At 42.1% G+C, this 15,302-nt stretch overlaps 1 long non-coding RNA gene across 1 annotated transcript in view; it reads left to right on the top strand.

The window, feature by feature from the left end:
- Positions 1-11,316, top strand: part of LOC108939601 (uncharacterized) — a 51,450-nt gene extending 40,134 nt beyond the window's left edge. Inside the window, exons 2-3 of the long non-coding RNA XR_001966518.1 lie at positions 10,271-10,769; positions 11,201-11,316. This is a non-coding gene — a long non-coding RNA (uncharacterized LOC108939601). The remainder of the gene's footprint in view (positions 1-10,270; positions 10,770-11,200) is intronic.
- The last annotated feature ends 3,986 nt before the right edge of the window (positions 11,317-15,302 follow it).

Here is a 15,302-nt window from a genome sequence, read left to right as displayed (position 1 = left end):
ACTTGGCGCTTGATAAAACCGTTGGATTGGGGATAGTGGGGCGACGATGTTGTGAGTGTTATACCCCATTCTTTGCAGAAGTTAGTGAATTCTGTTGCTGAGTATTGTGGGCCGTTGTCAGATCTTATTTGGTCAGGCCTTCCGAGCATGCCACATAACTCTTTGAAAACGTTTGTGACAGACTTGGATGTCACTGGACTTTGTAGTTCCTTTACAAATGGATACTTTGAGTAATAATCCGCGATGATGATGAACTGCCTTCCTTTAATCTCAAAAAGGTCTTTCCCAATAGTCTGCCATGCCTTCAGTGGCACCTCGTTCTCGATCATTAGCTCTTTTCTGTTTTGGTCTTGATCCTCTTGACAGAATCGACATGCCTTTACAGTCCTCTCTATATCCTTGTTCATGTTCGGCCAGTAGACAGAATCCCTCACAAGCAGTCTTGTCTTCTTGATACCAAGATGGCTCCTGTGAAGCTGTGTAAGGATGTCATGCCTCATTCTTTCTGGGATGATGACTTGCTTTCCTTTAAAGAGAATGCCATTATCGATGCCGATTGTGTCTCGATATGGCGAGAATATTCGCAGATCACTGGGTAGCTCTATAAGTTTCTCAGGCCATCCCTGGTACACCACCTCAGCAAGTGCATTGAGGACGGGGCACTGTCGAGTCTCGACCTTCAACTCGTTTTGTTTCACGAGGCTGAAGTTTATGAAGTCAAAGGTGATTGCGTGGATGGTTGGTTCCACCTCCACAGCAGTGTTGTCCTCTGGGTTTGGCAGTCGTGATAGTGTGTCGGTCAGAACCATTAGATGCCCTGGCTTATATGTGACAGTGAAGTCATATCCTTGGATTCGGAGGAGCATGTGCTGCAGTCTTGGTGGGGCTGTTATTATTGGTTTCTTGCAGATCATCTCCAAGGGCTTATGATCTGTGTTGATGTAGAAATGCCGGCCATATAGGTAAGTATGGAACCTCTCGATTCCATGCACAAGTGCAAGCATTTCCCGTTCGATGTTGCTCTAATTAGTTTGAGTAGGAGTTAGGGTCTTTGACACGAATGCCACTGGGCGCCCGTTTTGTAGGAGTGCCGCACCCAGTCCTTTCAGCGAGGCGTCAACTTCAAGTGTTACTGAAGTCGTGGTGTCAAAGTATGCCATACTAGAATACTCTGATATTGCATCTTTGAGCATATCGTAGGCTTGTTGGTGATCTTCTGACGAGTCGTATGGCTTTTCCTTTTTCAGTAACTGACGCAGGCTTGCAGATTTCTGGCTCAAGTTTGGTATGAAGGAACCCATGTATGTCAGTAGTCCTAGAAAGCGTTGGAGATCTTCCTTGTGCTGTGGGCTAGGCATGTTTTTTATATCTTTTACCTTATCTGGGTCTGGTGAGGTTCCATCTTCGCTGTAAACATTCCTGAAGAATGCAATTCGTCTCTGCTTTATGAAGCACTTGTCCGAGTTGAACACCAGCCCTGTCTCCTTCGCCCTTTCAAGGAGTGACAATAAGCGTTTGTCATGCTGTTCTTCTGTCTTGCCAAATACACAAATGTCGTCTGCAATTCCAACACACCCTTCCAGGCCTTCCAAGATTTCGGCCACGCGTTGCTGGAATATGTCTTGGCTTATGTTGAGGCCAAAAGGTAGGCGTGTGAAGCAATAACGCCCTAGGGGTGTGCGGAATGTAGTAAGTGCCTGTGATTGTTCATCGAGTTGTACACTCCAGTACCCAGCTTTAGCATCGAGCTTGCTGAACCACTTTGCTCCATGGAATTGAGGATTTACCTCTTCTAATGTAGGGGTTTTGTGCGGATATCTCTTGATTGCTTCATTAAGCCTCTTAGAGTCCAGGCACAAACGGAGTGACCCGTCTTTCTTGAGGCTGCATACCATACTGGAACACCAGTCTGTGTGTTCTCTCACTTTCTTGATGACCCCTAGTTTCTCCATACGACAGAGCTCATCCTTAATTTTCGGTTTAAGGTTGATGTTAAATTTTCTCGGGTGATCAACGTGTGGCTCTGCATCTTCCTTCAAAATGATTCGTGCTGGGCCTTCTAATTTACCAATCCTGTCAAACTGCGTTGGGTATAATTTTACTAGATCCTCTGTAGCACTCACTTTGATTGGAGCCTTTTCTAAGGATTCGAGACGGCAATTGAAAGTGAGCAAATTCAGGGCAGTGCACATTGGTAACCCGAGTAACACTGGGCCATTAGCATCTACGACATGGAATTCTGTACTCACCCACCCGGACGTGTCATATTTGCATTGCATGGGGAGCTTCCCGAAACATGGTATGGAGTGGCCACTGTAAGATGCAGGTTCGTCATACCCATCGGTTTCAGGGCCTCTGTTGGGTCAATATTGCTATACATCCGTCGGAAGGTACGGCGTGGGAGTGCATTCCCTTGTGCACCCGGATCTATTTTTATTTTCATGAGTTTTGACTTGCTGCAGCCAGGATATTTGATTTTAATTGTTGTATAGGCTTCATCTCGGGTGTGAACCTCTGTGCTGTGTATGTCTATGCTATGAAACTTTTCGGCAAATTCATCTTCGGAGCTTTCGGAGCTGTCATCGGTTGCCTTGGAGCAATCATTGCTTGCCCTCACAGCATCAACCTTCTTTGCACCCTTTTTCCTCCTGCCATCTCTCTTCTCAGGTCTGTTTCGTCTCTCATTACATTCTCTACCTTTTTCAGATCGACACATCTTCTTCCAATGCCCCTTCTTCCCACAGCCCTTGCACACATCCTTATACGCTGGGCATGCGCGGGGTTTGTGGTGTAGCCCACAACGGCCACATGGCTTTTTCATCCCGATGTGATCGATTTTCTTATCCTGTAGAGTCTGTAACTGGCGGGTGCCGATGAGCGCAGCTTCATGTTTTCTGTCTTCCATGAGCATGTCCTGAAGCATGAAGCCTTTTTCTTTTCCCAACAGCTCTCTGTGGAAGTTATCCATGGGCGTGCTCATTATGACAAGCTCCACGATTCTCTCCTGCATTTCGTCCTCAGAGAGTTCACATAACTGTGCTTGTGCTCGGGCTCTAGTGACGAACTCATCAAGGGTTTCATGTTCGCGCTGTCGATACTGCATTAAGCCTAATCTGTGAATCCTGAAGTTCACAGCAACCTTTAATTGCTTTTCAAATAACTCCCATAATTTTTCGGGACGTTTCTGTTCGTCGTCAGTCAAGCCGGACGCATTCAGTCTCCGTAGTCCTTCATCGCCGACCCCTATTTTAATCTTCCTCGCAACATCGGGACCGTCCGCGACGCCATTATCCTGTGTTAAATATGTCCGTGAAGACAGTAGCCAGTTGCTCACTGCATGTTTTTAAAACTCGCCCTGAAATTCCACGCAGTCCAGCAGCTTTGCGGATGTTGACTTGGCTAAAAGTTTTTCTCACCTGTGCCACAGAGACGGTGAGATCGGTGTTATTATGTACTGTGGGGATGCGCAGCTGAGGGTCTTTGTTCTCGAACTCGAAGCGGCCATAAAACGCATTCAGTTCATCCGGGAGAGATGCAGCGGCACCTGTCAATGACCGCCTTTGTGGTTTATAATCCGTTAATGTTTGGATTCCCTGCCACAGCCTATGTGCATCTTGAGTGCAGTTGAACTGTGATTCCACCTTCCTGCTGTATTCCCGTTTCGCGCTGGCGATGGCTTTGCGGAGCTCGAACTTGCTCTTCTTGTACGCGTCTGTGTCTCCATGGATCTTATTTCGGATTTTTGCGGTAATCCATGGTTTTTGGTTGGGGAATAAGTGGACTGTTTTATGTGGTATGAAGACATTTACACAGAACCTGTTGAAGTCCGTGACCATTGTGGCATACTCGTCCAGATTGGAGGATGAGTTTCTGAACATGTCCCAGTCCACGGAGTCAAAGCAGTCCTGGAGCCTTTCCTCCGCTTCTGGTGTCCAGCGCTGCACAGTGTGCGTCACAGGCTCCTCTTGCTTGAGTTTCTGCTCATAGACTGGGAGCAGCAGAATCGAGGCATGATCTGACTGCCCGAGGTGTGGACGCAGCAGGGAGTGGTCCGCACCTTTGTGTGAAGTGTAGCAGTGGTCGAGGGTGTTTGAGCCTCTAGTGGGGCAGGAGATGTACTGATGGTACTTGGGGTACACGTTCTTGAAATCGGCTTGGTTAAAGTCCCCAAAGATAATGAACAGTCCATCTGGGTGCTTGTTCTCGTACTTAGTGACGACGTGGTACAGTTTGTTCAACGTGCTGTGTGTGTTCCCTTGGAATGGGATGTAAATTGCGGCCATGAGCACAGCCGAGAACTCCCTAGGTAGGTAGAACGGTTGGCATTTGATCAGTAGGTATTCAAGGTCCGGAGTGCAGTTCTGTGCAATCACTTCCACATTCGTGCACCATGCGTTGTTAATTAGAAAGCATACGCCCCCTTCTCTCTTTTTCCCTGATGAATCAGTCCGATCTGCATGGTAGATTGAGAAGCCCTTGGGCTGAACCGCGTGGTCTGGTGTGCTGGCGGTGAAACACGTCGCCGTAAAGCAGGAAACACAGCAGTTCCGTAAATCTCTTTGGAATTTAAGTCGCCCTCTGAGATCGTCCAGTTTGTTGTCCAGAGACTGAACGTTGGACAGGAAAATGCTGGGCATCGGAGTTTGTAGCCCGCGGTGTTTCGCTCTCACCTGAATGCCGGCCCTGCGGCCCCATTTCCGAGATCGCATCTTCTGTGTGGTCTCAGGTGGGACGTGGTCATGATGTTGTTCGCGGCAGAGTGAAGGTAGCGAGTTCGGCTCTCTAACGCTAAGAATAGCGTCTAATCGCACTGTTTCACGTATTTGCAGAAGTGTTTGGCAGTCAAAAGTAATAAGAGAATAAACTGGATGGAAGAACAGTGACACAAACTAAAAAATATACACTAAACTAACAAGTCTGCAAGGAGAAGCAATCAACACGTCGCCTCGCTGGCACAGCCAGCATACTTTTCTTACAGTTCTCCCTGCTGTCTTAAGTAATGGCTCTCAGTGAATTCCTTATTACCATTATTGCTTCTCCATGCAAAGGGGTTGACCATTGTCATGGACACAGTGTTTTATGCAGGCCTCATACTTGCATTGCTCTATCACATTGGTGTCCTTGGGTATTTTCTCTGGTGCTTTCAATAAGTGCCAACTTTGCTAAGGAAAAATAGCATAGCATCCCCATGGCAACACATAGAAACTGTACAGGACCCAAAAAGTGATTTACTCTCCATATAATGTCAGCATAATAGGAACAAAACAGTTTTTCTGGCATTGCTCTCAATTTCTCCTCCTGACCATACCAATGTCATTCAGTGGCTATGATCCAGTCACTGTATAGTGATGCAGGGATGCAATATTTTCTGGCTGCTAATTATTCTTTAGAGGAGATTTAAGCATTACATTGCTGCCTGCACTCTCCATACATTCTGCTGCTATAACATTTGGTCTAATATGGCAGGAATTATTTGCACTCCTGAGCTCAGTGAATGTGTAGGGCTCATATGCTGCAACAGAAGCTGGAACTAGTATTGATTGTGCAGGCTTCCTCCTCCAACAGCTACTTCACAAAAGCCAGAGGTGCCAAGGTGTTGTTCATGTGGGGACCTGAAACTGATGAACATATGTGCACATGCAGAGGTCTTGGGTTCATACCTGGACCATAACTAGTCAAGATATGACTGCTAGTCACTTGACTTTTCCTGGGGAAATGTATTAGAATTTGATTTGAAGACGTTATTATCGTTGTACTGCTGTACAAAACAATGAAATTATGATATTCCTTGAGTTCTTCAAACAATATGAAACACAACCACTTAGGTATGAAAATAGAAAACTAAACAATTTAAACAAAATACAGTAAAACAGTAGGACAAACAAAACAAACTTTTGAGGTGCATGTGCTATTACATATATTATGTGTGTATTCCGGGGGTAAAATCAGGCAGTCTTCAGCTGTTTCATAGCTCTAGGGAAGAAATTGTTTTCCATCCTAGTGGTATGTGAGTGAATTGTCCTGTATTGCCTGCCAGAGGGGAGCAGTTTAAAAAGGTGGTGTGCAGGGTGAGTGGAGCCCCTGATAATTTTGAAGGCCCTGCTCTGACATCTGGACAGATAAATGCCTTCTGGTCTTCTATTGTGCAGCTGGCGTACCATGCTGTAATGCAGTATGTCAGTACATTCTCCACTGTACGTCAATAGAAATTCACGAGAAGATCCTGGGGCAGTCTCACTCTCATCAGTCTTAAGAAATTAAGGTGTTGTTGTGCCTTTCCAATTATGTAGTGGTGTGTATGGCCAAAGAGAAGTCCTCTAATGTTCACCCCCAAGAATTTGAAACTGGGGACTCTCCACAGCTTCTCTATTTATGAGCACAGGACTAAAGTCAGTTCTCCTTTTCTTCCTGAAGTCCACCACAGTCTGCTTTGTTTTCCTGATGTTAAGAATGAGATCGTTGGCAGAGCACCAGGCTGTCAGGTTTCATACCTCATTCTTCATTCTTGTATGCAGTCTCATCATTGTTTGTAATCAAACCAATAACTGTCATATTATCTGCGAACTTCACAATAGTGTTTGCATGAGTAGGTAGACAGTCATGGGTGAAGAGTACATACAGCAAAGGACTCAACACACATCCCTGCAGAGCACCAGTGTTCAGGATGAGATTGGAGGATGTGTGCTTTCCTAACCTAACGTTTTGAGGATGGTTGGTCAGGAAGTCCAGAGTCCAACTACAGACGGCTGTGCTTAGGCCTAGATTCTGGAGTCTGAACACCAGTACGTTGAGGATGACCGTGTTAAAGGCCGAACTGAAGTCAATGAAGAGTATTCTGACATACGTGTCTGGCCCATCCAGGTGCTCCAAAGCAGTGTTGAGAACAAGGCTGATTGCATCCTCTGACTTGTTTGCCCGATAGACAAACTGATACTGATCCAGAGTGGCAGGGATGATGCTTTTAATATGTGCTAGAATCAACTTCTCAAAGCACTTGGAGATCAAGGGTGTAAGTGCAATCAAACAACAGTTATTCAGGCAACTCACATTTTGTTTGGGAATGGGCACAATCGTTGTAGTTTTAAGGGAGGTAGGGAGAATGGCTCTGGTCAATTAGAGGTTAAAAATGCTGGTGAAAACCTGTCAGCTGGTTGGAGCAAGCACAAAGTATATGCCCTGGAACAGATGTATGGAGCATATGTTAAACATATATGCCCTGGAACATATATATGTATAACATATATGGTCCTGGAATCAGGACCAGCCGCTTTTCTCACATTGACACTACACAAAACCCTTCTGACCTCGATAGTGTCCAGTGTCGGCAGTTGATGTTGGTCAGATGGCAGTGCAGGCCTAACCGTTTTCCTACTATTGTTCTCTCTGTCAAAGTGGGCAAAGAACATGTTAAATTCATCCTCTATGGATAAATTACTGTCTATAAGCAAATTATCCTTCCTTTTGTAGTCTGTGGCAGCTTGTATACCATGCCACATATTGTGGCACGGAGCACCGTGGGTTTGGATGGGGCAAAGAAGAATGCAGAGACAGCATTCACGACAAACGATTTATTTGAACACTGGCACTAAGGAAATAATGCTTTCAGTCCGAGGACCCTGTTTCCTCTAGGACCTGTATCTACAGCCTACCTTCCCAGCCTGCTTAGCATCCCAAGGCACTCTCTCCACACACTGGTAGGCACAGTCACCCCATCATTTTCCCCCTAAGTGCCCCCAGTGGTTGCACACCCACATTTAACATTATTCCCCACAATGCAACTATTTACATTACAAAGGTTTCCCTCCTAAAACAGTAACATGGATCGTTACAATATGTTGGGGGTTGTTATTAAAACTGTCCTCAAAGTTTTGCTGATCTGATACCTCATTTTAGATTAGCCCTGGCTAAATTATAGGCTGCTGTGTCACTGGCCCTGTAAGCAGCATCTCTTTGTTTTAGTAAACTCTTGATGTCTTTGGTCATGCAGGGTTTCTGATTAGGGAACACAAGGATTTCCTTAATTGTGGTAACATTCTCTGTGCAGTAATTAATGTAAGACAGGACATATTCGATGTATTGCTCTAGATCTATAAAGGAGTTGTTTTCAGCAAATACACCCAACTTTGTATACTCAAAACAGCCCTATAGTTGTAACATTGCATCATCGGGCCATACTCTAACCATTTTGCTAGTTGGTTAAATCTGTTAATGAATGGCTTGTAAGCAGGTAACATTAACAAGGAAAGATGGTCAGACTGTCCTAGATGGGGACAGGGCAGGGCCTTGTATGCATTATCAACATTTGTATAAACATGGTCTAGTGTGTTCTTACCCTTGGTTGAGCATTTAACGTTCTGACAGAATTTTGGATGAACTGACCTGAGATTTACCTGACTAAAATTCCCTGCTACAGTAAAGACTCCTTCCGGATTTGAATTGTTGGCTAATAGTTGAGTGTAGTAACTCAAGTGCTAACTTAGCTTTAGCATGTGGTGGTATGTAGACTGCAATTGCAAAAACCACAGATAATTCCCAAGGAAGATGGAAAGGCCTACACCTCACCATAATATATTCCAGATTGCGAGTGCAGAGTTGTACTTTGTTGTAAGTCTAAAATAAGTTGTGTATGTATTACTTAGAGTCTTGAAACTGATGTACTCCCACCCCTCCCACACACAACTTATTCTGATTCCAGGATTGATTTTTCTCAACTGAATGACAAGTTTGCCCTGTCACAAATTTTTACAGGACACCTGAGCACTATTATCTACGACCGTGCCCCTGTTGTGATGGAAACTCGTTTCCATCTAGTTTTGACATATTATTTGCTGACAGTTTGCTGACTGTACCATCACAGATATATTTAGAAACCAATCTTACTCTTGGTGTTACCAGCATCTACTCTGCAGCACACTCAGAGCTTTCATAGTCCATGCATAGTGCAATCTCCATTAAAAGTAGGTCAAGGCAACCATCTGAACTGACTAGCACTTTGCAATCATCAACAGCATACCTCAACACCGAGATAACAGAAATCATTCTATGTGATGTTTAATTAGCTATTAATTTGAAAAAAAAAATCAATCATAACCAGAGCAAGAAAACCAGTAAATTCCCCAGATGACCACATCAAAATACTTGTTCTACACAGATAATTCATATCAGAGACTGTGTATCAGACTATATAGACTGACATTTCACTCATATCTGGCACAGAGGCCTTTGTTAAAACTGCAGATTCACATCTACTGTTTCAAAGCCTCTTTATGTCCATGTCTAGATCTTTAAGAAATGACCAAGAAAAATGGTTCACCCCTCTTTGTGGATATATAGAAGTTGAACTGAAAGCCTCAGCTGTTAACATAATAACGAAGTTTTTAAGACACCTGAAAGAAACGAGCATTCTTCAAAGATTTTCTATTTATAATACCAAAAATTGTCAGTATAAAAAAATAATAGTATATTTTCTGTTTCTTGTACAATTTTTTTGCTTTGTTTGCATCGATCATAATGGCAGCTACATGACAACAAAGTGCATTCTTCTCTGTTCTCTGTGCCATAGCTGGCTCTTTGTGGTCATTTCAGTGGATAAGTATCAGGTGTGTAGCTAAATGAAGCTGGTTGCTCAGACTGTAGGTCAACTGGGGGATTTGGCAGATGGACAGAAAAACCAAACATCCCATTCCCTGTCACATTTGTACTTGAAGTGATCAGTTTGGTAGAGTTTATAGGGAGGCATTCTTTATATCCTTTGCATTATTACATCATTTTCTTTTTAATTTGTTATGAGCACGTTTTTAAACCAGAACAAAGCCATTAACAGTTTTAATGCCTACTTGTTTACATTCACTTTACAATACATTGCTCCATTGCATTCTGTCTACAAGACAGCCTGTTGTACTGGTGGACATTTCTTTTCCAGAAAAGACTGTCAGGGGACTATAGCCTTCTGTGAGCTTAGAATATTTACACAAAGGTTTTTTAAATCATTCTTAGCATCAAGTATAAACACTAAAGTAAACATACCACTTTTATCTATGTATAATTTCTATTCTGTACTGTAATGCACCCAGCTACCGCACACATTTTGAATTTTAGAACTGAAAGAATATGTCTATGCCCTGGGCAATATAGGAACTCATTAGTATTAAGCCCTGGGAGAGGTCATGGTGATTATTTAGTAAATGGTAATTATATATGCACAGATGTGCATTCACATGGATGCAAAGATCATTATAGCTATGGTCTCTTCCTATTTTCCTGTTACCAGCCCTGCAGTAGATGGCAGTTCAGCAAACACAAAGGATGCACCATGAATTCAGTGGAATTCATTAAGAGTAATAAAAAAAAAAAAAAAAACCTTGGGGTATCTCCCCCCTCATGCAGCGGAGTCCGCCGATGTGCGGTCTGATAGTGTCTGTGCGGCAGGGCTCCACCAGCACCGCGCTCTGGACTGCGCCTGACCCACGGTCTCCGAGTGACGTCAGCCGGGACCCCATGGGGACGCGGTGAGTCAGACCCGGCCCGGCCGCCTGTGCACCGTGGCAGCCATTAGGCCGTCATTGGTAATCCCAGCAACACCTTCTCACACTCTTTGGCATTTGTTTCAATGTGCTTCTGTGAAGGCTGCTTTATTTACGAGAGCTGTCACTCCCTGTTCTCTTTGCTGTGGAGGGGAATGTGCATTTTCTTCCTTGTTTTTCAAGGCTCTTTCAATTTTGTTACAGGCTGCAAGGACGGGGGAACAGCACTGGGTGAAGAAAGCCAATGTATTAATGCGTTAATGAAAATGCAGGAGAAAAAATGTTTTTCCTGTTACATCAATTTCCCACAAATAACGTAAATAGTGGTAATGAATCATATATGATAGCTCAGTTTCAGTGAACACATAAATGAATAAAGATGATAAAATTTTTAGCTATTTGTTATATATTCATGCCATGAAAGGTCCCAAAATGCAAAGATAGAGCTTTCATTGTTAAAGCTTGTTCAGATTGTATAAAAACATACTATTAGTTAACAAAAATAGTGAAACAAGGTATACAGCTCAGCAAAGTTCACAGTAGTCCTTAATGAATAATATATACTATACATTCTCTTATAGAGAAAACCTTATATGAATCAAGCACTATTTCAAAGGCAAAAATGGTTTGATTTGGTTGCATGCCAACTAAACTGTGTATTTCCTCCTCTGTTTCAGCAACTCCTGGTGGCATGACGTTATGTGGATGGTCTCTTATACCAGGAAAAGCATAGCTGGCTTATTCACAATGAAACACTTTTGTCTAGTTTGTTTTTAGCTAGTGAAACTACCAGATCCCCATACAAATCTAATCTGTAAGAAAGACTCCTTTGTAGCTAAATATAAACTTGTTTCTTACTGTTGCTAGACAGTTGTTAACTATTTGCTCATTCAAGTAGCTAGCTATTCATGTAGTTTTTGCTACAAGGTCAGACAACTTTTTAACAAGCTGGAGCATTAACTCAAATGATTACATCTGTTTGTTCTTCAAATGTTACAAAATGCCTTATACGGCTTTAATTTATGTATAAAAGACCATATAATAAGTAAATATTTGCACTTTTCATATAGACTTTGCCTTTTTGGGTTAAAAAACACTTTCTACCTATTCCCTCCATTTTTTTAACTCTTTGTCCTGATTAAGAGCCTGTCCCACAATGCTAGGGGTGTTTAACCTGGATGGAACGCCAGTCAATTTCAGGATAGCCACACACACTTTGGGAGGTTTAGTGTCACCAACCCACCTGAACTGCATTCCTTTGGACTGTAGGAGGAAACCCACACACAGGGAGAACATGCAAACTCCACACAGACTAAGTGAGGACTGAACCCACATTCTCTTGCACTACTCACTCTCTATAAGGCAGTGTTACTACTCACTGCACCCCCTTCCTGCCCTTTTGAATTCTAATTATTGTTACGTCGCTCTGCGTAAATAGCTGTGCCCTTCTTGATCGAAGTTATTATAAGTGGTTTTGTTGATTTAACATGCCCATAGTAATCTTTTATAGTTAATGACTAATTCATTAGCACTGTAATATCATCTTTCAGTAAACTGATTGTCAAATTTTTATAAAAAGAGAAATAACTTTAATGTTTTCCTTTGATCTGAAAAAGTTAATAAAATCATTACACTTGTATTAGTTTCCATGTTCACAACAGTAAGTGGCCATGAGCAGCTGTCCAAATGTTTTTTTCATCTAACTATAATTTAATTACTTTACTGAACACCTCATATTAGTAATTAACATGAATTAAAATTGAATTATGGACATTATGAAACACTAATGTGCACATTTTGTATGGTTGGGTGATAAAACAGGTTCAGAAAAATGAGTTTCCATAAATGCTGTAATCACTGTTCAGGGTATGTGCTTAATGAGAGTGCAACACTGTTAACACACCAACCAAGCATGACCGCCTTGTATGTTGTCTGAACCACCCTTTGAGTTTTACACAGAGTTTCTTCTGAAGTTGGCCACTTGATTTTTTCGCACACAATATTTCCTAACTAGTCTGAGGGCTGCTTTTTCTTTACTGCTCTAGCAATACCAGAACACGCTTGCAATCCCGACTCAGCTCATGCCACATCATTTTCCACTTCCCTAACACTCTAAAGAAATACAGTGGTACAGTAACAGATGAAATCATTCCAAAACATAAAAAGTACCCATTTGTGTATTTAAAAATAGTGATTTGTTATAGATTCACTCATCTTGTTTTTTTTTTTTCTTTTGACTTAGAATTACATGTACATGTTATACATGGAATGCTATTCTCATTTCCTGATATTTGTGTGTTGATGCTATTACATAATATATGGTATCATGCAAACAATGTAGAGCTTCTACTCTCTGAAGAACAGTATTAAATGCAACAGATTCTCAAGTTTTAGTGTGCCATTACACAAACCAAGAGCTGAAATGTAATCGCATGTAAACCAATATCTACACAGCTAACATAATATGTAAGTCATGTTACTGTATCTGGTTGGAAAAGTGATACAGGATTGCATGTCACAGGCTGTTATCTCTAGCTAAAGTGCTCCTCACATGTACAGAATATGCACTGCATGCAAACTTGAACACACACACACACACACACACACACACACACACTGGCTGAAGCCGCTTGTCCCAAGCAGGGTCGTGGCTAGCCAGAGCCTAACCCAGCAACACAGAGCACAGGGCTGGAGAAGGAAGGGACACACCCAGGATGGGATGCCAGGCCGTCACAAGGCACCCCAAGCGGGACTCAAATCCCAGACCTGCCAGAGAGCAGGACCTAGCCAAGCCCACTGCGCCACCACACCCCCCTCAAACTTGAACATCTGTCTCAAAAATGACAATTTTATGAACAATTTAGCTATGGATATTTGTCAATCCAAAATGCAGAGAAAATTAATTTTGCAAACCATGTCTCAAAATTATGTTTTTGTATATTCATAACTTATATGACTGGCGTCCCACCTTGGGAGTGTCCCCTCACCCTTTGGCTTTGCGCACTGTGTTGCCCCTTGAAAGTTAGCACCTTTTCTGGATTTCAAAAGATATGTACAAATGTTCTACAAATCTCTATTTTTACTAAGGTTTATTTTACACCAACAGTCGATTTCAAAAGCCAAAATTAGTTATTTGTCCTTTGATATTACAAATAAAATGTAAAACTGAAATGTGCTGTTTGCACAAGTTTTCAAACAAAATAAAGCTTAAAGTGGTAAATTGTTCCCATACAAGACACATTTGCCTCTTATTTGGATGTAATTGAATTAGTTTCTATCAGTGGGCAATTAATGGTCACATTTTCTGGATATAAAAATCATTCTATATAGAGGTCATTAGCCAGGCTGTGAACCCACTGTGAAAATGAAGACTAAAGAGCATACTACAAAAGTAAGAGATAAATGGTACAAAACATATCAAAATGTTTGGATGTCCCTGTGAGCGTTATTTGATCCATCATCATGAAGTGGAAGGTGTATCACACATGTTTCACACAGTCACTGTGTAAAGAAAACTTAGTGCCCAAACAAGATATAAATTGGTATGGGAAGAAACAAAGATACCAGCCATCATTTTGAAAAAAAGGCTGCACAAGCGGTGCAGCTGGTAGTATAGCAGTTAGAGCTAATGCCTTTGGCTCCAAAGGTTGTGGGTTTGGTCCTCACCTCCAGCTGTAGTACCCATGAGCAAGGTACTTACCCTAAATTGTTCCAGTAAAATTACCCAGCTGTATAAATGGGTCAATGATTGTAAGCATGTAATAATTGTGACCTTAACATTGTAAGTTGCTTTGGAGAAAAGTGTCAGCTAAATGAGCAAATATAAGTCCATTACTGAAATTGGAGTACATGTGCATAAATCCACAATATTAGGAGTTCTCTGACACTGGCCTATTTAAGAGAATGACAAGAAAGAAGCCATTGTGGAAGAATATCCATAAAAATGCATGTTTGGTGCAATGTATGAGAAAGACCCAGCTTGGATGTGAGAAAAGGTGTTGTGGTGAGGTGAAACCAAGATAGAGGTTTTTTGGCCAAAATTCAAAGAGCTATGTATGGTGCACACCTAACATTACCCATACCTCAATAAACAGCATCCCTTCAATAAAGTATGGTGGTGGCAGCATAATGCTGTGGATATGCTCTTCATCTGCAGGCACTGAAAAGACTGCTGGAAGAATGGATGGAACTGAATACAGAGAAGTACTGGAAGAGAACTGAGGCTTGGAAGGAGGTTCACCTTACAGCAAGACAATGATCCTCAGCAGAAGGCTAAGGCAACTCTGGAATGGCTGAAAAACAAAAAAGTGAATGTCTTGCCTACTCAAAGTCTTTATTTCAACCCCACTGAGAATCTGTGGCACTTTTTGAATATTGCAGTCCTGAAGCACTATCCAACCAACTGGAATGATATTGAGAAAATGTGCCAGGAAGAATTCAACAAAATCACTCTTGAGCAGTGTGCAAAGACTGCTTCAGATATACCCCAAAAGACTCAAGACTGTTATTGCAGCAAAAGGAGGCTCTACTAAATATTAATGTGTGGGGGTTGAATACTTATACAAGCAACGATTTTCCAGTTTTTTCATGACCTTTTGACAAATTATTTATGTTGACATTCAAATTAGTTAGAACACTTAGGCTTACAGCAGAAATACTTAATGGAAGAGTATGTGTATATATGTTTTGCAATTCAGAAACTGGTGCTTACTTTTAAGGGACTCAAATACTTTTGCAACACACTGTAAGTAATGCTCAGCATGCTATGGAACAGTTATG

This window comes from Scleropages formosus, chromosome 2 (genome assembly GCF_900964775.1).
Source record: "Scleropages formosus chromosome 2, fSclFor1.1, whole genome shotgun sequence".
In the NCBI taxonomy this organism is placed as follows: domain Eukaryota; kingdom Metazoa; phylum Chordata; class Actinopteri; order Osteoglossiformes; family Osteoglossidae; genus Scleropages; species Scleropages formosus.
The sequence above is the reverse complement of the archived record's forward strand: the minus strand, read 5'-3'. Positions and strand labels throughout refer to the sequence as shown.